We start from the raw sequence: 17,741 nt of genomic DNA on the forward strand, positions 1-17,741 counted from the left end.
TCTTACAACACTCAACAGACGTCTGGGGACCGAGGAGACCAGTTTCTCAAGTTTAGAAATAGGAATGCTCTCCCATTCTTGTCTAATACAGGCCTCTAACTGTTCAATCGTCTTGGGCCTTCTTTGTTGCACCTTCCTCTTTATGATGCGCCAAATGTTCTCTATAGGTGAAAGATCTGGACTGCAGACTGGCAATTTCAGTACCCGGATCCTTCTCCTACGTAGCCATGATGTTGTGATTGATGCAGAATGTGGTCTGGCATTATCTTGTTGAAAAATGCAGGGTCTTCCCCGAAAGAGATGACGTCTGGATGGGAGCATCTGTTGTTCTAGAACCTGAATATATTTTTCTGCATTGATGGTGCCTTTCCAGACATGCAAACTGCCCATGCCACACGCACTCATGCAACCCCATATCATCAGAGATGCAGGCTTCTGAACTGAGCGTTGATAACAACTTGGGTTGTCCTTGTCCTCTTTGGTCCGGATGACATGGCGTCCCAGATTTCCAAAAAGAACTTCGAATCGTGACTCGTCTGACCACAGAACAGTCTTCCATTTTTCCACACTCCATTTTAAATGATCCCTGGCCCAGTGAAAACGCCTGAGCTTGTGGATCTTGCTTAGAAATGGCTTCTTCTTTGCACTGTAGAGTTTCAGCTGGCAACGGCGGATGGCACGGTGGATTGTGTTCACTGACAATGGTTTCTGGAAGTATTCCTGAGCCCATTCTGTGATTTCCTTTACAGTAGCATTCCTGTTTGTGGTGCAGTGTTGTTTAAGGGCCCGGAGATCACGGGCATCCAGTATGGTTTTACGGCCTTGACCCTTACGCACAGAGATTGTTCCAGATTCTCTGAATCTTCGGATGATGTTATGCACAGTTGATGATGATAGATGCAAAGTCTTTGCAATTTTTCACTGGGTAACACCTTTCTGATATTGCTCCACTATCTTTCTGCGCAACATTGTGGGAATTGGTGATCCTTTACCCATCTTGGCTTCTGAGAGACACTGCCACTCTGAGAAGCTCTTTTTATACCCAATCATGTTGCCAATTGACCTAATTAGTGTTAATTGGTCTTCCAGCTCTTCGTTATGCTCAAATTTACTTTTTCCAGCCTCTTATTGCTACTTGTCCCAACTTTTTGGGGATTTGTTGACACCGTGAAATTTTGAATCAACGTATTTTTCCTTGAAAATGATACATTTACTCGGATTAAACGTTTGATCTGTCATCTACGTTCTATTACAAATAAAATATTGACATTTGCCATCTCCACATCATTGCATTCAGTTTTTATTCACAATTTGTTTAGTGTCCCAACTTTTTTGGAATCCGGTTTGTACTTCTAAATATGCTTCTTAACAAATACTTCTAATATGCTTCTTTAAAAGCTCAAAAATAAAAATGTAAATCATATAATTACCATAATATGTCTACACATCGAAAACACAAATACACAAGTACAGTTTAGATGTATCTTCTGTGCGTTTTTACACTATTTACACATAAAAAACCTATACATATGGGGTATCTGTCACCGCCAGTTCTGTGAGAAGGTCTGGCAGACGTTCTTCTCTACCTCTTGTATGACGTTCTTTGTTTTGGTTTCACTTTGTCATTTCCTTTCCTTCTGCCAGGTGTCACTTATTTAGACTAATCGTATTCCTTTATATTCCCTCCCATACTGCCTCACGGTTTATACTACTTCCTGGATAAAGTGTTCACTGCTGGAGGCTGCTGCTGCTGTTTGCTCAGATAAGTCTTTTCCTTTATTGTGTTTCCTTGCTGGCTTGATTCTAGGTGACCCTGACTCCGTCCGTATTAGGTGCAGGGAGCCGGTGGTCGTGTCCCCTCACTATTATAGTTTTCAGGTGTCACACAGTCTTAGGTACATGGGCATGTAATCGTCTACCATTGAGACCCTTGCATGTGCATAGCAGTCAGGGAGAGCTCTTAGGGTTTTAAAGGGCTCGCCTATATGCTCCTTAGTTTGGGACCAAGCCAGTCGGTCGTTTATTTATACATTCCAGCTATCTGCAACTTCATCCGTGACATTATAAACCGCCTTAACCATCTTAAAGGGGTTGTCCGGGATCAAGATTTAAAAAAAAAAACAGTTAAATCACTATTAATAGCGGTTTGAAGGTCCCCCCAGATGTTTTTAGCTATTTTTACACTTCAGCAGGGCTCCTACAGTCCCCCACTGATTGTTTACCTCTCTGTTTGTGTGCGGTAACTTCCTGTCTTGATGCTTTCTGGGTCCCAGCGCAGCATCGCGTTGTTTCGAGTGTGTGCCTGCTCCTCCGTGCAGCCACCCCCCTAATTCATATGCCGCCTCCTGCCGCAACTATACCTCCGCCTTAGTCACGCCCCTAAACTCCTCCTTCCTTGCTAAGAATGCGCCCTGCCCGGTGATGTCACCGGACCAGAGGGGCGTGGCTTAGCGCGGTCTGTTGCCGCCTAGCTACTGCCCCTCCATGCGCTTTAAATAATTAGAGGCTGACTGTGACATCACCGGGCTCCTTGCGAAGCGGAAGGAGAGGCTTCGCTATGCAGAAAGGGACCCGGTACGTCACTGACGGTGTTAGAAACTTCACTTCTGGCTGAAAATTTGTGAAGTGAAAAAGGGCCATCAGAAATGTCTGGTAAGGGAAGGACAGGCATGAATGTAATATTTAGGGGACCATTGTACATGTAAACCCATGTCTCCAATCCCGGACAACCCCTTTAAGCATGGATCTGGTTTCAGCCTTGATTGACCGCATGCAAGGTCTTTTACTGGAGGTAGCAGATCTCCTTAAAACTGTGTCTCAGTTTCAGGTGACCAGTTCTGCTGGTGTTCATGGAGCTTGTTCCGAGCCTAAGATCTCGCTTCCGGATACGTTCTCCGGGGGTAGTGAGAATTTTGTTCGCTTTAGAGAGGCTTGCAAACTCCATTTCCGCCTACTTCCCCATTCCTCTGGTGATGAGGAGCAGAGGGTGGGGATCATCATCTCGCTGCTCAGGAAAAACACTCAGTCTTGGGCCTTTTCGCTGCCGGTGGGGGCACAGCCCCTCCGATCGGCGGATGAACTTTTTGTAGCCCTGGGGCAGATATATGATGACCCCGATCGTATTGCTCTGGCTGAATCTAAACTGCGTCTTTTATGCCAGGGTAAACAGTCCGCAGAGATATATTGTTATGAATTTCGGAGATGGGCAGCTGATACTGTTTGGAATGATGCTGCACTCCGAAGTCAATTTTGCCATGGTCTTTCGGAAAGTTTGAAAGATGCATTTGCTTTTCATGAGAGACCAGCGTCATTAGAGTCTGCCGTGTCTCTAGCTGTTCGTATTGACAGGCGTCTTAGAGAGAGAGAGAGGAGACTACTCTTTCCTGTCATATTCAGCCCAAGGACAGTGGGGCTGTCTCATTCAGTGCGCAGGGGTCTCACTCTGTCTCAATCCCCTCTGAGGAGGAGGCCATGCAGCTGGGTTTGCTTGCTCTGATAGTAGAGGATTCAGCTCTCAGAGGAGAGTTTGTTTCTGTTGTGGGGGTATAAATCATTTGGCTAATGTTTGCCCCTCTAGAAGATTCATGGAGTTTTATGAGGGTAATAAATTTTTTTTTAAAAAACTCTAAAAACTTTCCATTTACTACTATTGGCAAGGTTGATGCAGAAATTGAAGGTTTAATTTTGTTGTTACGTTCCGCCCTGGGGTTAAAAATGTGAAGGCTGATGCCCTGTCACGTTGTTTTCCGGGAGGGGGGAACTTTGAAGACCCAGGTCCCATTTTGGCTGAAGGGGTGGTCGTCTCTGCTCTTTATCCTGATTTGGTGGCAGAGGTTCAGGCAGCCCAGGCAGAGGTTCCTGATCTTTGTCCTCCTGGAAGGTTGTTTGTGCCTCTCGCTTTGCGACACAAGGTTTTTAAGGAGCACCACGATACTGTCCTTGCTGGGCACCCGGGGAGTAGAGCCACAGTGGATCTCATTGCTCGGTGATTCTGGTGGCCGGCTCTTCGTAAGATGGTTGAGGGTTTTGTGGCAGTCTGCGAGACCTGCGCTCGTGCCAAGGTCCGTCATTCACGGCCATCGGGTTCTCTCCTCCCGTTACCCATATCTTCCCGTCCTTGGACGCATCTGTCCATGGACTTCATTACTGACCTGCCTCGTTCCTTGGGGAAGACTGTGATTTTGGTGGTAGTAGACCGTTTTAGCAAAATGGCGCATTTCATTCCCTTTCCTGGGTTACCCAATGCTAAGATGCTGGCGCAAGCGTTTATTAATCACATTGTTAAATTGCATGGCATTCCTTCAGACATCGTTTCTGATAGGGGCACGCAATTTGTTTCCAGATTCTGGAAGGCCTTCTGTTCTCGCTTGGGGGTTCGGTTGTCGTTCTCTTCTGCTTTTCGCCCACAGTCGAATGGTCAGACCAAACGCGTCAATCAGAATCTGAAGATATATCTGCGCTGTTTTGTGGCGGAGAATCAGGAGGATTGGTATTCTTTTTTGTCCCTTGCCGAGTTTGCTTTAAATAACCGTCGCCAGGAGTCCTCTGATAAGTCACCATTTTTTGGAGCATATGGGTTTCATCCGCAGTTTGGGACATTCTCTGGAGAGGGGTCTTCTGGTTTACCTGATGAGGAGAGATTTTCCTCGTCTTTGTCATTTATTTGGCAAAAGATTCAGGGTAATCTGAAGAGGATGAGTGAGAGATATAAGCGTGTGGCGGATAAGAGACGTGTGCCTGGTCCGGACCTGAATGTGGGTAATCTGGTGTGGTTGTCTACAAAGAATATAAAACTGAAGGTTCCCTCCTGGAAGTTGGGTCCTAAGTTTATTGGGCCTTACAAGATCTTGTCCGTCATCAATCCCGTTGCCTTCCGTCTTGATCTTCCTTAGACTTGGAAGATCCATAATGTTTTTCACAGGTTCATATTAAAACCCTATGTCCAACCCACTGTACCCTCCTCTTTGCCTCCTCCTCCAATTTTTGTTGATGGCAATCTTGAATTTCAGGTCTCTAGGATTGTGGATTCTCGCATTATCTGCGGTTCTCTTCAGTACCTCGTTCATTGTATGGTCCTGAGGAGAGGATGTGGGTCCCAGTGGCTGACATTAAGGCCACTCGTCTCATCAGGGCTTTCCATAGGTCTCATCCTGAGAAGGTGGGCAATGAGTGTCCGGAGTCCACTCGTAGAGGGAGGGGTACTGTCACCGCCAGTTCTGTGAGAAGGTCTGGCAGAAGTTCTTCTCTACCTCTTGTATGACGTTCTTTGTTTTTGTTTCACTTTGTCATCTCCTTTCCTTCTGCCAGGTGTCACTTATTTAGACTAATCATCTTCCTTTATATTCCCTCCCATACTGCCTCACTTTTCAGTTTATACTACTTCCTGGATGAAGTGTTCACTGCTGGAGGCTGCTGCTGCTGTTTGCTCAGATAAGTCTTTTCCTTTATTGTGTTTCCTTGCTGGCTTGATTCTAGGTGACCCTGACTCTGTCCGCATTAGGTGCAGGGAGCCGGTGGTCGTGTCCCCTCACTATTATAGTTTTCAGGTGTCACACAGTCTTAGGTACATGGGCATGTAATCGTCTACCATTGAGACCCTTGCATGTGCATAGCAGTCAGGGAGAGCTCTTAGGGTTTTAAAGGGCTCGCCTATATGCTCCTTAGTTTGGGATCAAGCCAGTCGGTCGTTTATTTATATGTTCCAGCTATCTGCAACTTCATCCGTGACAGTATCGTTGTAATCGAACTGATCCAGAGATTGAAGGACATGGGTCAGTTTTGCCGTAAACAAAATGCTGTGGGAACAAAACCCGTAAAACGGTGGTGGGATTGCATTTTTTTCCAATTCCACCCCATTTGGAATTTTTTCCCTGCTTCCCACTACATTTTATTCCATAATAAATGGTGGCATTAGAAAGTACAACTTGTCCCGCAAAAAATAAGCCCTCATACAGCTATGTGAATAGAAATATAAAAATGTTATAGCTCACGGAAAATGGGGGAAAAAAATAAAAACGCAAAAACGAAAAAAAAAAAACTCTTGTATCCTAAGGGTTAAGGGTGGGTAACCTTATTGGAAGAGTGTACCCCACAAAATAGAGGGACATCAATTTAACTGAGACTTTATACACTTTCAGTTTGCACAGTGTAATATCCCTAAGGATATACAATTTAAGGGATGATTACCCCAATAATAGGGGACTATTTACACTGTGCAGTACTCAGATCATTCACAAACAGATGGACATATGTCAGAGTATACAAACGGAAAATGCAAATGTGATCGCACACTGCATCCAGCACTCTGCCCTCCATGCTGGATGAGACATTGGTTTATATTTTGGCCAAAGCATAGTAAGCCACTCACCGCGTCAAGGTCGTCTCAATTGAGTGGTCCCTAACTCTTGTTCCCACCTGTTCATGGGCCATGACAGCCACATAAAATCCAGGGAATGCAGGTCAGCATGCAAGCCAAGTACACTTTGCTTGTAACCCCGTCCGGTGCCATTACAGCTTTCATCGGATCCAGGGATGCAAGTACCAACATGCATGCTGAACCCACCATATACTTCTCCTGGAGCCAGATGGCTAATGGTAGGTTCTATATAAGCAGACTCAGTTTTATACTGACTTTAAAACCAGCCTCCAGGACAGATTGACTGGTCAGGTGTGCTTGACTCAAAGGAGATCGCCACGCCTCCAATATATGCTACAAAGAAAAAAAGTGGGGGGTTGAGTCAGCACAACCTGCCTGCAGGTGCAGATCACTATGGCGAAATACATATACAAACGGAAAATGCAAATGTGATCGCACACTGCATCCAGCACTCTGCCCTCCATGCTGGATGAGACATTGGTTTATATTTTGGCCAAAGCATAGTAGCCACTCAACGCGTCAAGGTCGTCTCAATTGAGTGGTCCCTAACTCTTGTTCTCACCTGTTCATGGGCCATGACAGCCACATAAAATCCAGGGAATGCAGGTCAGCATGCAAGCCAAGTACACTTTGCTTGTAACCCCGTCCGGTGCCATTACAGCTTTCATCGGATCCAGGGATGCAAGTACCAACATGCATGCTGAACCCACCATATACTTCTCCTGGAGCCAGATGGCTAATGGTAGGTTCTATATAAGCAGACTCAGTTTTATACTGACTTTAAAACCAGCCTCCAGGACAGATTGACTGGTCAGGTGTGCTTGACTCAAAGGAGATCGCCACGCCTCCAATATATGCTACAAAGAAAAAAAGTGGGGGGTTGAGTCAGCACAACCTGCCTGCAGGTGCAGATCACTATGGCGAAATACATATACAAATGGAAAATGCAAATGTGATCGCACACTGCATCCAGCACTCTGCCCTCCATGCTGGATGAGACATTGGTTTATATTTTGGCCAAAGCATAGTAAGCCACTCACCGCGTCAAGGTCGTCTCAATTGAGTGGTCCCTAACTCTTGTTCCCACCTGTTCATGGGCCATGACAGCCACATAAAATCCAGGGAATGCAGGTCAGCATGCAAGCCAAGTACACTTTGCTTGTAACCCCGTCCGGTGCCATTACAGCTTTCATCGGATCCAGGGATGCAAGTACCAACATGCATGCTGAACCCACCATATACTTCTCCTGGAGCCAGGTGGCTAATGGTAGGTTCTATATAAGCAGACTCAGTTTTATACTGACTTTAAAACCAGCCTCCAGGACAGATTGACTGGTCAGGTGTGCTTGACTCAAAGGAGATCGCCACGCCTCCAATATATGCTACAAAGAAAAAAAGTGGGGGGTCGAGTCAGCACAACCTGCCTGCAGGTGCAGATCACTATGGCGAAATACATATACAAACGGAAAATGCAAATGTGATCGCACACTGCATCCAGCACTCTGCCCTCCATGCTGGATGAGACATTGGTTTATATTTTGGCCAAAGCAGCAGCCACTCACCGCGTCAAGGTCGTCTCAATTGAGTGGTTCCTAACTCTTGTTCTCACCTGTCATGGGCCATGACAGCCACATAAAATCCAGGAATGCAGGTCAGCATGCAAGCCAAAGTACACTTTTGCTTGTAACCCGCCGGTGCCATTACAGCTTTCTTCGGATCCAGGATGCAAGTACCAACATGCATGCTGAACCCACCATATACTTCTCCTGGAGCCAGATGGCTAATGGTAGGTTCTATATAAGCAGACTCAGTTTTATACTGACTTTAAAACCAGCCTCCAGGACAGATTGACTGGTCAGGTGTGCTTGACTCAAAGGAGATCGCCACGCCTCCAATATATGCTCCAGGAGAAGTTTATGGTGGGTTCAGCATGCATGTTGGTACTTGCATCCCTGGATCCGATGAAGCTGTAATGGCACCGACGGGGTTACAAGCAAAGTGTACTTGGCTTGCATGCTGACCTGCATTCCCTGGATTTTATGTGGCTGTCATGGCCCATGAACAGGTGGGAACAAGAGTTAGGGACCACTCAATTGAGACGACCTTGACGCGGTGAGTGGCTTACTATGCTTTGGCCAAAATATAAACCAATGTCTCATCCAGCATGGAGGGCAGAGTGCTGGATGCAGTGTGCGATCACATTTGCATTTTCCGTTTGTATATGTATTTCGCCATAGTGATCTGCACCTGCAGGCAGGTTGTGCTGACTCAACCCCCCACTTTTTTTCTTTGTAGCATATATTGGAGGCGTGGCGATTCCTTTGAGTCAAGCACACCTGACCAGTCAATCTGTCCTGGAGGCTGGTTTTAAAGTCAGTATAAAACTGAGTCTGCTTATATAGAACCTACCATTAGCCATCTGGCTCCAGGAGAAGTATATGGTGGGTTCAGCATGCATGTTGGTACTTGCATCCCTGGATCCGATGAAAGCTGTAATGGCACCGGACGGGGTTACAAGCAAAGTGTACTTGGCTTGCATGCTGACCTGCATTCCCTGGATTTTATGTGGCTGTCATGGCCCATGAACAGGTGGGAACAAGAGTTAGGGACCACTCAATTGAGACGACCTTGACGCGGTGAGTGGCTTACTATGCTTTGGCCAAAATATAAACCAATGTCTCATCCAGCATGGAGGGCAGAGTGCTGGATGCAGTGTGTGATCACACTTGCATTTTCCGTTTGTATATGTATTTCGCCATAGTGATCTGCACCTGCAGGCAGGTTGTGCTGACTCAACCCCCCATATGTCAGAGTATATATAGTAACATAGAATGTGTCGGCAGATAAGAACCATTTGGTCCATCTAGTCTGCCCAATATGCCGAATACTATGAATAGCCCCTGGCCCTATCTTATATGAAGGATGGCCTTATGCCTATCCCATGCATGCTTAAACTACTTCACTGTATTTGCAGCTACCACTTCTGCAGGAAGGCTATTCTATGCATCCACTACTCTCTCAGTAAAGTAATACTTCCTGATATTACTTTTAAACCTTTGCCCCTCTAATTTAAAACGATGTCCTCTTGTAGCAGTTTTTCTTTTTTTAAATATTCTCTCCTCTTTTACCGTGTTGATTCCCTTTATGTATTAAAAAGTTTATATCATATCCCCTCTTTCTTGTCTTTCTTCCAAGCTATACATGTTAAGGTCCTTTAACCTTTCCTAGTAAGTTTTATCCTGCAATCCATGTACTAGTTTAGTAGCTCTTCTCTGAACTCTCTCCAAAGTATCAATATCCTTCTGGAGATATGGTCTCCAGTACTGCGCACAATACTCCAAATGAGGTCTCACTAGTGCTCTGTAGAGCGGCATGAGCACCTCCCTCTTTCTACTGGTAATGCCTCTCCCTATACACCCAAGCATTCTGCTAGCATTTCCTGCTGCTTTATGACATTGTCTGCCTACCTTTAAGTCTTCTGAAATAATGACCCCTAAATCCCTTTCCTCAGATACTGAGGTTAGGACTGTATCACTGATTGTATATTCTGCTCTTGGGTTTTTACGCCCCAGGTGCATTATCTTGCACTTATCAACATTAAATTTTAGTTGCCTGATTTTTGACCATTCCTCTAGTTTTCCTAAATCCTTTTCCATTTGGTGTATCCCTCCAGGAACATCAACCCTGTTACAAATCTTTGTGTCATCAGCAAAAAGACACACCTTACCATCGAGGCCTTCTGCAATTTTGCTGATAAAGATATTAAACAATATGGGTCCCAGAAAAGATCCCTGAGGTACCCCACTGGTAACAAGACCATAGTCTGAATATACTCTATTGACTACAACCTTCTGTTGTCTGTCCCTCAGCCTCTGCCTAATCCATTCAACAATATGGGAGTCCAAGCTCAAAGACTGCAATTTATTGATAAGCCTTCTATGTGGGACAGTACCAAAAAACTTACTAAAGTCTAGATAAGCGATGTCTACTGCACCTCCGCCATCTATTATTTTAGTTATCCAATCAAAAATATCAATAAGATTAGTTTGATATGATCTCCCTGCTGTTTTTCATCTTTCAATCCATGGGATTTTAGATGTTCCACAATCCTCTCCTTAAGTATGGTTTCCATTAATTTCCCCACTATTGATGTCAGGCTTACTGGCCTATAGTTGCCCAATTCCTCCCTACTACCTTTCTTGTGAATGGGCACAACATTTGCTAATTTCCAATCTTCTGGGACGACTCCTGTTACCAGTGATTGGTTAAATAAATCTGTTAATGGTTTTGCTAGTACACCGCTAAGCTCTTTTAATAGCTTTGGGTATATCCCATCAGGCCCCTGTGACTTATTTGTATTAATTTTAGACAGCTGACTTAGAACCTCTTCCTCTGAAAAGACACATGCATCAAAAGATTCATTAGTCTTCCTCCCTAACTGAGGTCCTTTCCCTTCATTTTCCTTTGTAAAAACTGAACAGAAGTATTCATTGAGGCAGTCAGCTAGTTCTTTATCTTCTTCCATATACCTTCCTTCTTTTGTTTTTAATTTGGTAATTCCTTCTTTTAATTTTCTTTTTCATTTTTGTATCTGAAGAATGTCTTATCATCTTTTTTCACTGAATGAGCTAATTTCTCTTCTGCCTCTGCTTTAGAAGCTCTTATAACTTGCTTGGCCTCTCTCTGATTTTGGCCACTTCTGTTGAGTACCACAGTGGTCTCTTCCTTTTTTTGCTTTTACCGACAAGCCTAATGCAATTATCTGTTGCCTTCAATAGTGTCACTTTTAAGTAGTCCCATTTCTCCTGGACTCCATTGAAACTGTTCCAGTCTGAAAGGGACTCGTATACCACTAATCTAATTTTAGAAAAGTCCGTTTTTCTAAAATCTAAAACCTTTGTTTTTGTGTGGTGTGACTCTGTACTTATAGTAAACCACTCTGACTGGTGATCACTAGATCCCAAGCTTTCCCCTACAGTAATATCAGATACCAAATTCCCTTTTGTGAATACTAAATCTAAAATGGCCTTCTTCCGGGTTGGCTCCTCAACTACTTGCTGTAGAGATAATCCCAGTAGGGAATTTAGATTATCTGTACTCCTGGCAGAACTAGCTATTTTGGTTTTCCAGTTTACATCAGGAAGATTAAAGTCTCCCATAATGATAACTTCCCCTTTCAATGTAATTTTAGCAATTTTCCTCAACTAGTAGATCATCTAATTCTTTGACTTGGCCAGGTGGTCTATATATTACACCTACATGAGTTACCTTATGATTATCAAGCTGCAATGTAACCCAAACTGACTCTAAATTGGTCTTGCTAACTTGTATTAGATTCGATTTTATGCTATCTTTCACATACAGGGCCACCCCTCCCCCTTTCTTGCCTTCTCTGTCTTTCCTATATAGAGAGAACCCTGGTATTGTTATATTCTAGTCATTACTCTCATTGAACCATGTCTCAGTAACAGCCACTAAATCTATATTCTCAGATGCCATTATAGACTCAAGTTCATTGATCTTATTCCCTAAACTTTGAGCATTTGTAGACAAGACTCTGAGCTTGTCATTTCTTAACCTATGTGTTACTGACATCTTCTGGCATTGTTCCGGGGGGCAGTCGGACTGCTAGATTATCACTCTTTTGCCCCCCATTCTTAGTTTAAATGCTCCTTAGCAAATACTTTGAACTGTTCACTGAGGACATTCGTTCCTTTAAGAGAAAGATGCAAACCATCTTTCTTGTACAGTTCTTTTCCATTCCAACTAGAGCTAACATGAGACACAAAGCCAAACCCTTAGTTCAGACACCATTCACCAAGCCATACATTTAATTCCTAAATGCGCATCTGCCTGTCATGCTGAAGGTTATGCACAGGCAAAACTGCAGAGAATGAAACAGTCGATGCTACCTCTCATATGTCATTATCAAATGTATGAAAAGCTTCCTTCACCTTTGAAACCTCATTGCAAGCCAGATCATTTGTCCCAAGATGGACAATAACATCCACCTCCCTTTCCTGCTTTGCTTGCTTAACAATATTAAGGATACGTCATCTGTCCCTGCTAGCGGTAGCACCAGGGAGACATCTCACAAAACCATTTTCCTCAAACTTCGCACCTCTTATGATAGAATCGCCCACCAACAGCTGCTTACTATCAGTCATCACCGTATCCTTTTGTCTTTGGCTACAGTCTTGCATACCTTAGGCTTAGGAGATGATTGTTCCTCACCTACTGTGCCTGAGCCATCCTCCATGTTGCTCTTGCTCTCTGAAAGTGCCACAGACTGTGGAACATGTCTTCTATCAACAACTCTAAGGCCTCTTTCACACGGGTGTCGCGTGTGAGGGCCGGATAGGATGCGGGTGCATCGCGGGAAAATGCACGATTTTTCCGCCTGAGTGCAAAGCGTTTTAATGCGTTTTGCATGAGAGTGAGAAAAATCGGCATGATTGGTACCCAGACCCAAACCCAGACTTCTTCACAGAAGTTTGGGATTGGGTTTGGGATCGGTGTTGTGTAGATTTTATTATTTTCCCTTATAACATGGTTATAAAGGAAAATAATAGCATTCTTAATACAGAATGCTAAGTAAATTAGGGATGGAGGGGTTAAAAAAATATATTAAACTCACCTCATCCACTTGTTCGCGCTGCCCGGCTCGTCTTCTTTCTTCTTCTTTGATGACCTAGGAGGAAAAGGACCTTTGGTGACGTCACTGCACTCATCACATGGTGATGGACCATGTGATGGACCATGTGACGAGCGCAGTGACGTCACCAAAGGTCCTTTTCCTCCCAGGTCATCCATGAAGAAGAAAGAAGACGAGCCGGGCAGCGCGAACAAGTGGATGAGGCGAGTTTAATTAATTATTTTTTTTTTAACCCCTTCATCCCTAATTTACTTAGCATTCTGTATTAAGAATGCTATTATTTTCCTTTATAACCATGTTATAGGGGAAAATAATACTGATCGGGTCCACATCCCGATCGTCACCTAGAAACCATGCGTGAAAATCGCTTTGCATCCGCACTTGCTTGCGGATGCTTGCAATTTTCACGCAACCCCATTCACTTCTATGGGGCCTGCATTGCGTGAAAAACGCACAAAATAGAGCATGCTGCGATTTTCACGCAACGCACAAGTGATGCGTGAAAATCACCGCTCATGTGCACAGCCCAATAGAAATGAATGGGTCCGGATTCAGTGGGGGTGCAATGCGTTCCCCTCACGCATTGCACCCACGCGGAAAACTCGCCCGTGTGAAAGGGGTCTAAGTCTACCAGAACCTGCAGTAACCCATCTTCCATTTCTAGGGGGCCTCTGTGGCAGTGGCATTGCAACATTCCCATCCTGAGTTTGTTTAACAGTTAATTTACAAATCTCAGATTTCAAAAATGCAATTTCCTGCCGCATAATGGAGAGCTGTCTACAGATCAGACAGCATCCAAACCTCTGAAGAGTGGAACATAAAATAAAAGCACAACAATTCCTGCACAGAACCAGGTCTGCCATTTTAAAGAGGGGAAAGATTTTAATCTTACTTTTTTAGATTGTATCCACCTCCAAATTACCTCCTGAGTATCTCTAGTGCACTTAGAAAGGCTGCACTTTGAGAATGATGCAAGTTATAATTACGCAAGCTAATACTATGTTGCTATATATACACACTCCTACAAAAGCTCCTCCCCCAACAACAAATGTAACACCTAGGCATAGGGCCTATGTCACGACCGCTACCCCAGCAGCAGTCGTGTCGCACCAGACGGAGGGGAAGGGGGACCCTTATCTACGGATGGGAATAGTATGGCCACCCCTGACTAACCCTAAGCTGGCACCTGTCTGCCCTGATACCCTAGACGGGGTGTGAACCCGTGCGGCGAGCAGGATGCCTAAAACCCTCAGTCACCCTAACAAGCCTAGAGTGGGGAAAGGCCGATGGGAGCACTAGTCACCATCACTCATGTCTAGGAGAACAGCAGGGGAAGACAGCAACAAACAAACAACAGCAGAGATAGACTTATCCAGTCACGAGCAGAGAAGGCGATCCCAATCACGACAGTCCACGCCGGACAAGAGCTCCACAGCAACACCATCAAACGATCACCTTCAAAGGTCAGAATAGAACTGGAAGTAAGGACTATATCTGGCAATGACTGCAAGTGAAAGTGAAACTAATATAGTAGCTGGGAGTGGCAGACAGGACTCACCTGAGAAGGATGCCTACAAACTCCCAGTCAGGACAAAAAGGTTCACAAGGCAAAACCCAGATGACATACCCTGAACCACGGAGCAAACTCACAAGCTATCGCGAGTAGCAAGTCGCTGCGACCTTCTCCTCCCAGACCTGTCTGGATCAGTCACAGTCGTGACAGCCTATGCTCATTTGCAATCAGACAATAGCAAAAATCTGTCTGGAGTTTTATGGTTTTAACTTTTGATGTGTTTTTTTTATTTGATATTATCTAGTTTTATTGATTTGATATTATTTAGTTTTAAAGAATAAAAAGATCCTTGCCATTGGCTTATATAGTGGTCCATGTACTGCTATTTATTGAGCGCCTCTCGTTCTAGTATTTCATTATTTATTATTTTTACTTGCGGTATTGGGGGTTTCGCGAGGTGTGCACCAGTCCATTTTCTGGGATCTAGGTAGAGCTGCTAATCTTCCATTTCTTCACGACTCCATCTAGTTGCTAGATATTCCTTTTTCTTCCTACATTTTGATGTTCCCCCAAATTTTTCTGTGAACCGATGTGGGTCCCAAGGAGCAGTAGGGATCTGGATACTTTTTCTTGGTCTGGTCTGGTCTGTATTGGTCTGGTCTGTGGGTGTAACGTGAAAAAATTTGGAAAAGTTCAACGGGTATGAATACTTTTTCAATTCTCTCTCTCTCTCTCTCTCTCTCTATATATATATATATATATATATATATATATATATAAACATAGTTTCATTTATCTGTATAAAGCAATGTGGCTGTGAGTTATCTTCAAAGTGATTTACAGGTCACTCCAGCAGGAAGGTAGGGACATGTGAGATTAATCTATATTTTCAGTTGATGTTTTCAGCTATTCTCTCTGACCTTAACCTTTGCAACCAATCCGTTGTGATCGCCTTCATCTATATGAGCTGCACTATTTCCCATGGAAAGGTTTTAGAAAGGAGCTGACACCTTCTAATATCAAGGTCGCGCGTAGCACAATGGAAGCTGTTGACACACGCAAGACTTGAGAAATTAAAACGTGAGCAGGAACTGGCATCTTTCAAAGGACAATTTGGAAACGCTATTTTAAAGCTTCTGACAAATGTCAGGAATGTTGTAGAAATTGTTAACCACTTAATGATTTGACAGTAAGCTCAACTCCACTAATGTGTGGTGCATGACTTCAGGGGCGATATTTCTTATTTTGTTTTCTTTTTCTCCAGGAAATGCTTGCTGTTTTTCTTGAGGACTTTATAAAACAAAAGTGAATGAATGGGTATTAGATTTTTTTGCAGAACTAGTAAGGAAAATGTTTTCTTCTGTACATATTTAGGTGGAATTTATTAACACAAGTACACCAGTTTTTTTGGTGTACAAAAAGCTTAAAATTTTCGCACATGCCACATTTTGCCCAAACATGTGATTTTGTGCCGTTTTGCAATTTTTCCATCACTAGTTATACGTTATGAGAAAGAAATTGGTGTGTATCATCGTGAAAGCTGGCATCTTCTTGATTTGCTTTGTTGGTGCATTGACACCCCACAGATGCACTAAATTTATTAAGAGATGTGTGCCTATTAAAGCAGTTGTGCGAGATGTAGATATTGACACCCGCCATCCCTGTCAATTAGCTGTTTGAAAAGGCTGAGGTGCTCTGGTGAGTGCCAAGGCCTCTTCCTAGGCCAGTCAGTGACATCATGTTTATCAGTCACATGACCTAGGTGCAGCTCAATCCCATTGAACTCAATGGGGCTGAGCTGCAATATCAGGCAAAACCGCTATCCAATCAATGGCACTGTGCTTGGTGAGCTGTAAGGATGCCGTGGCACTCACCGGAGTGCTGAGGTCTCCTCAAACAGCTGATCAGTGTGGGTGCTGGGTGTCGGACCCCCTCCCATCTGATATTGGTAACCTATCCTTGGGACAGGTCATGAATATTATACAGCCGGAAAACCCCTTTAATAAATTTGTTGCATGTTATTCCAGTGTACTTCAGATTAAGGCCGGAATATGAAACGCCATCCTTAATGTATTCGGCACATGTATAGTGCTTAGAAGCTATAATTAATTGCATATATATACACTGCTCAAAAAAATAAAGGGAACACTTAAACAACACAATGTAACAAATCAAACTGTCCACTTAGGAAGCAACACTGAGTGACAATCAATTTCACATGCTGTTGTGCAAATGGGATAGACAACAGGTGGAAATTATAGGCAATTAGCAAGACACCCCCAATAAAGGAGTGGTTCTGCAGGTGGTGATCACAGACCACTTCTCAGTTCCTATGCTTCCTGGCTGATGTTTTGGTCACTTTTGAATGCTGGCGGTGCTTTCACTCTAGTGGTAGCATGAGACGGAGTCTACAACCCACACAAGTGGCTCAGGTAGTGCAGCTTATCCAGGATGGCACATCAATGCGAGCTGTGGCAAGAAGGTTTGCTGTGTCTGTCAGCGTAGTGTCCAGAGCATGGAGGCGCTACCAGGAGACAGGCCAGTACATCAGGAGACATGGAGGAGGGCAACAACCCAGCAGCAGGACCGCTTCCTCCGCCTTTGTGCAAGGAGGAACAGGTGGAGAACTGCCAGAGCTCTGCAAAATGACCTCCAGCAGGCCACAAATGTGCATGTGTCTGCTCAAACGGTCAGAAACAGACTCCATGAGGGTGATATGAGGGCCCGACGTCCACAGGTGGGGGTTGTGCTTACAGCCCAACACCGTGCAGGACGTTTGGCATTTGCCAGAGAACACCAAGATTGGCAAATTCGCCACTGGCGCCCGATGCTCTTCACAGATGAAAGCAGGTTCACACTGAGCACATGTGACAGACGTGAAAGAGTCTGGAGACGCCGTGGAGAACGTTCTGCTGCCTGCAACATCCTCCAGCATGACCGGTTTGGCATTGGGTCAGTAATGGTGTGGGGTGGCATTTCTTTGGAGGGCCGCACAGCCCTCCATGTGCTCGCCAGAGGTAGCCTGACTGCCATTAGGTACCGAGATGAGATCCTCAGACCCCTTGTGAGACCATATGCTGGTGCGGTTGGCCCTGGGTTCCTCCTAATGCAAGACAATGCTAGACCTCATGTGGCTGGAGTGTGTCAGCAGTTCCTGCAAGACGAAGGCATTGATGCTATGGACTGGCCCACCCGTT

Source organism: Bufo bufo, chromosome 4 (genome assembly GCF_905171765.1).
Source record: "Bufo bufo chromosome 4, aBufBuf1.1, whole genome shotgun sequence".
NCBI lineage: Eukaryota > Metazoa > Chordata > Amphibia > Anura > Bufonidae > Bufo > Bufo bufo.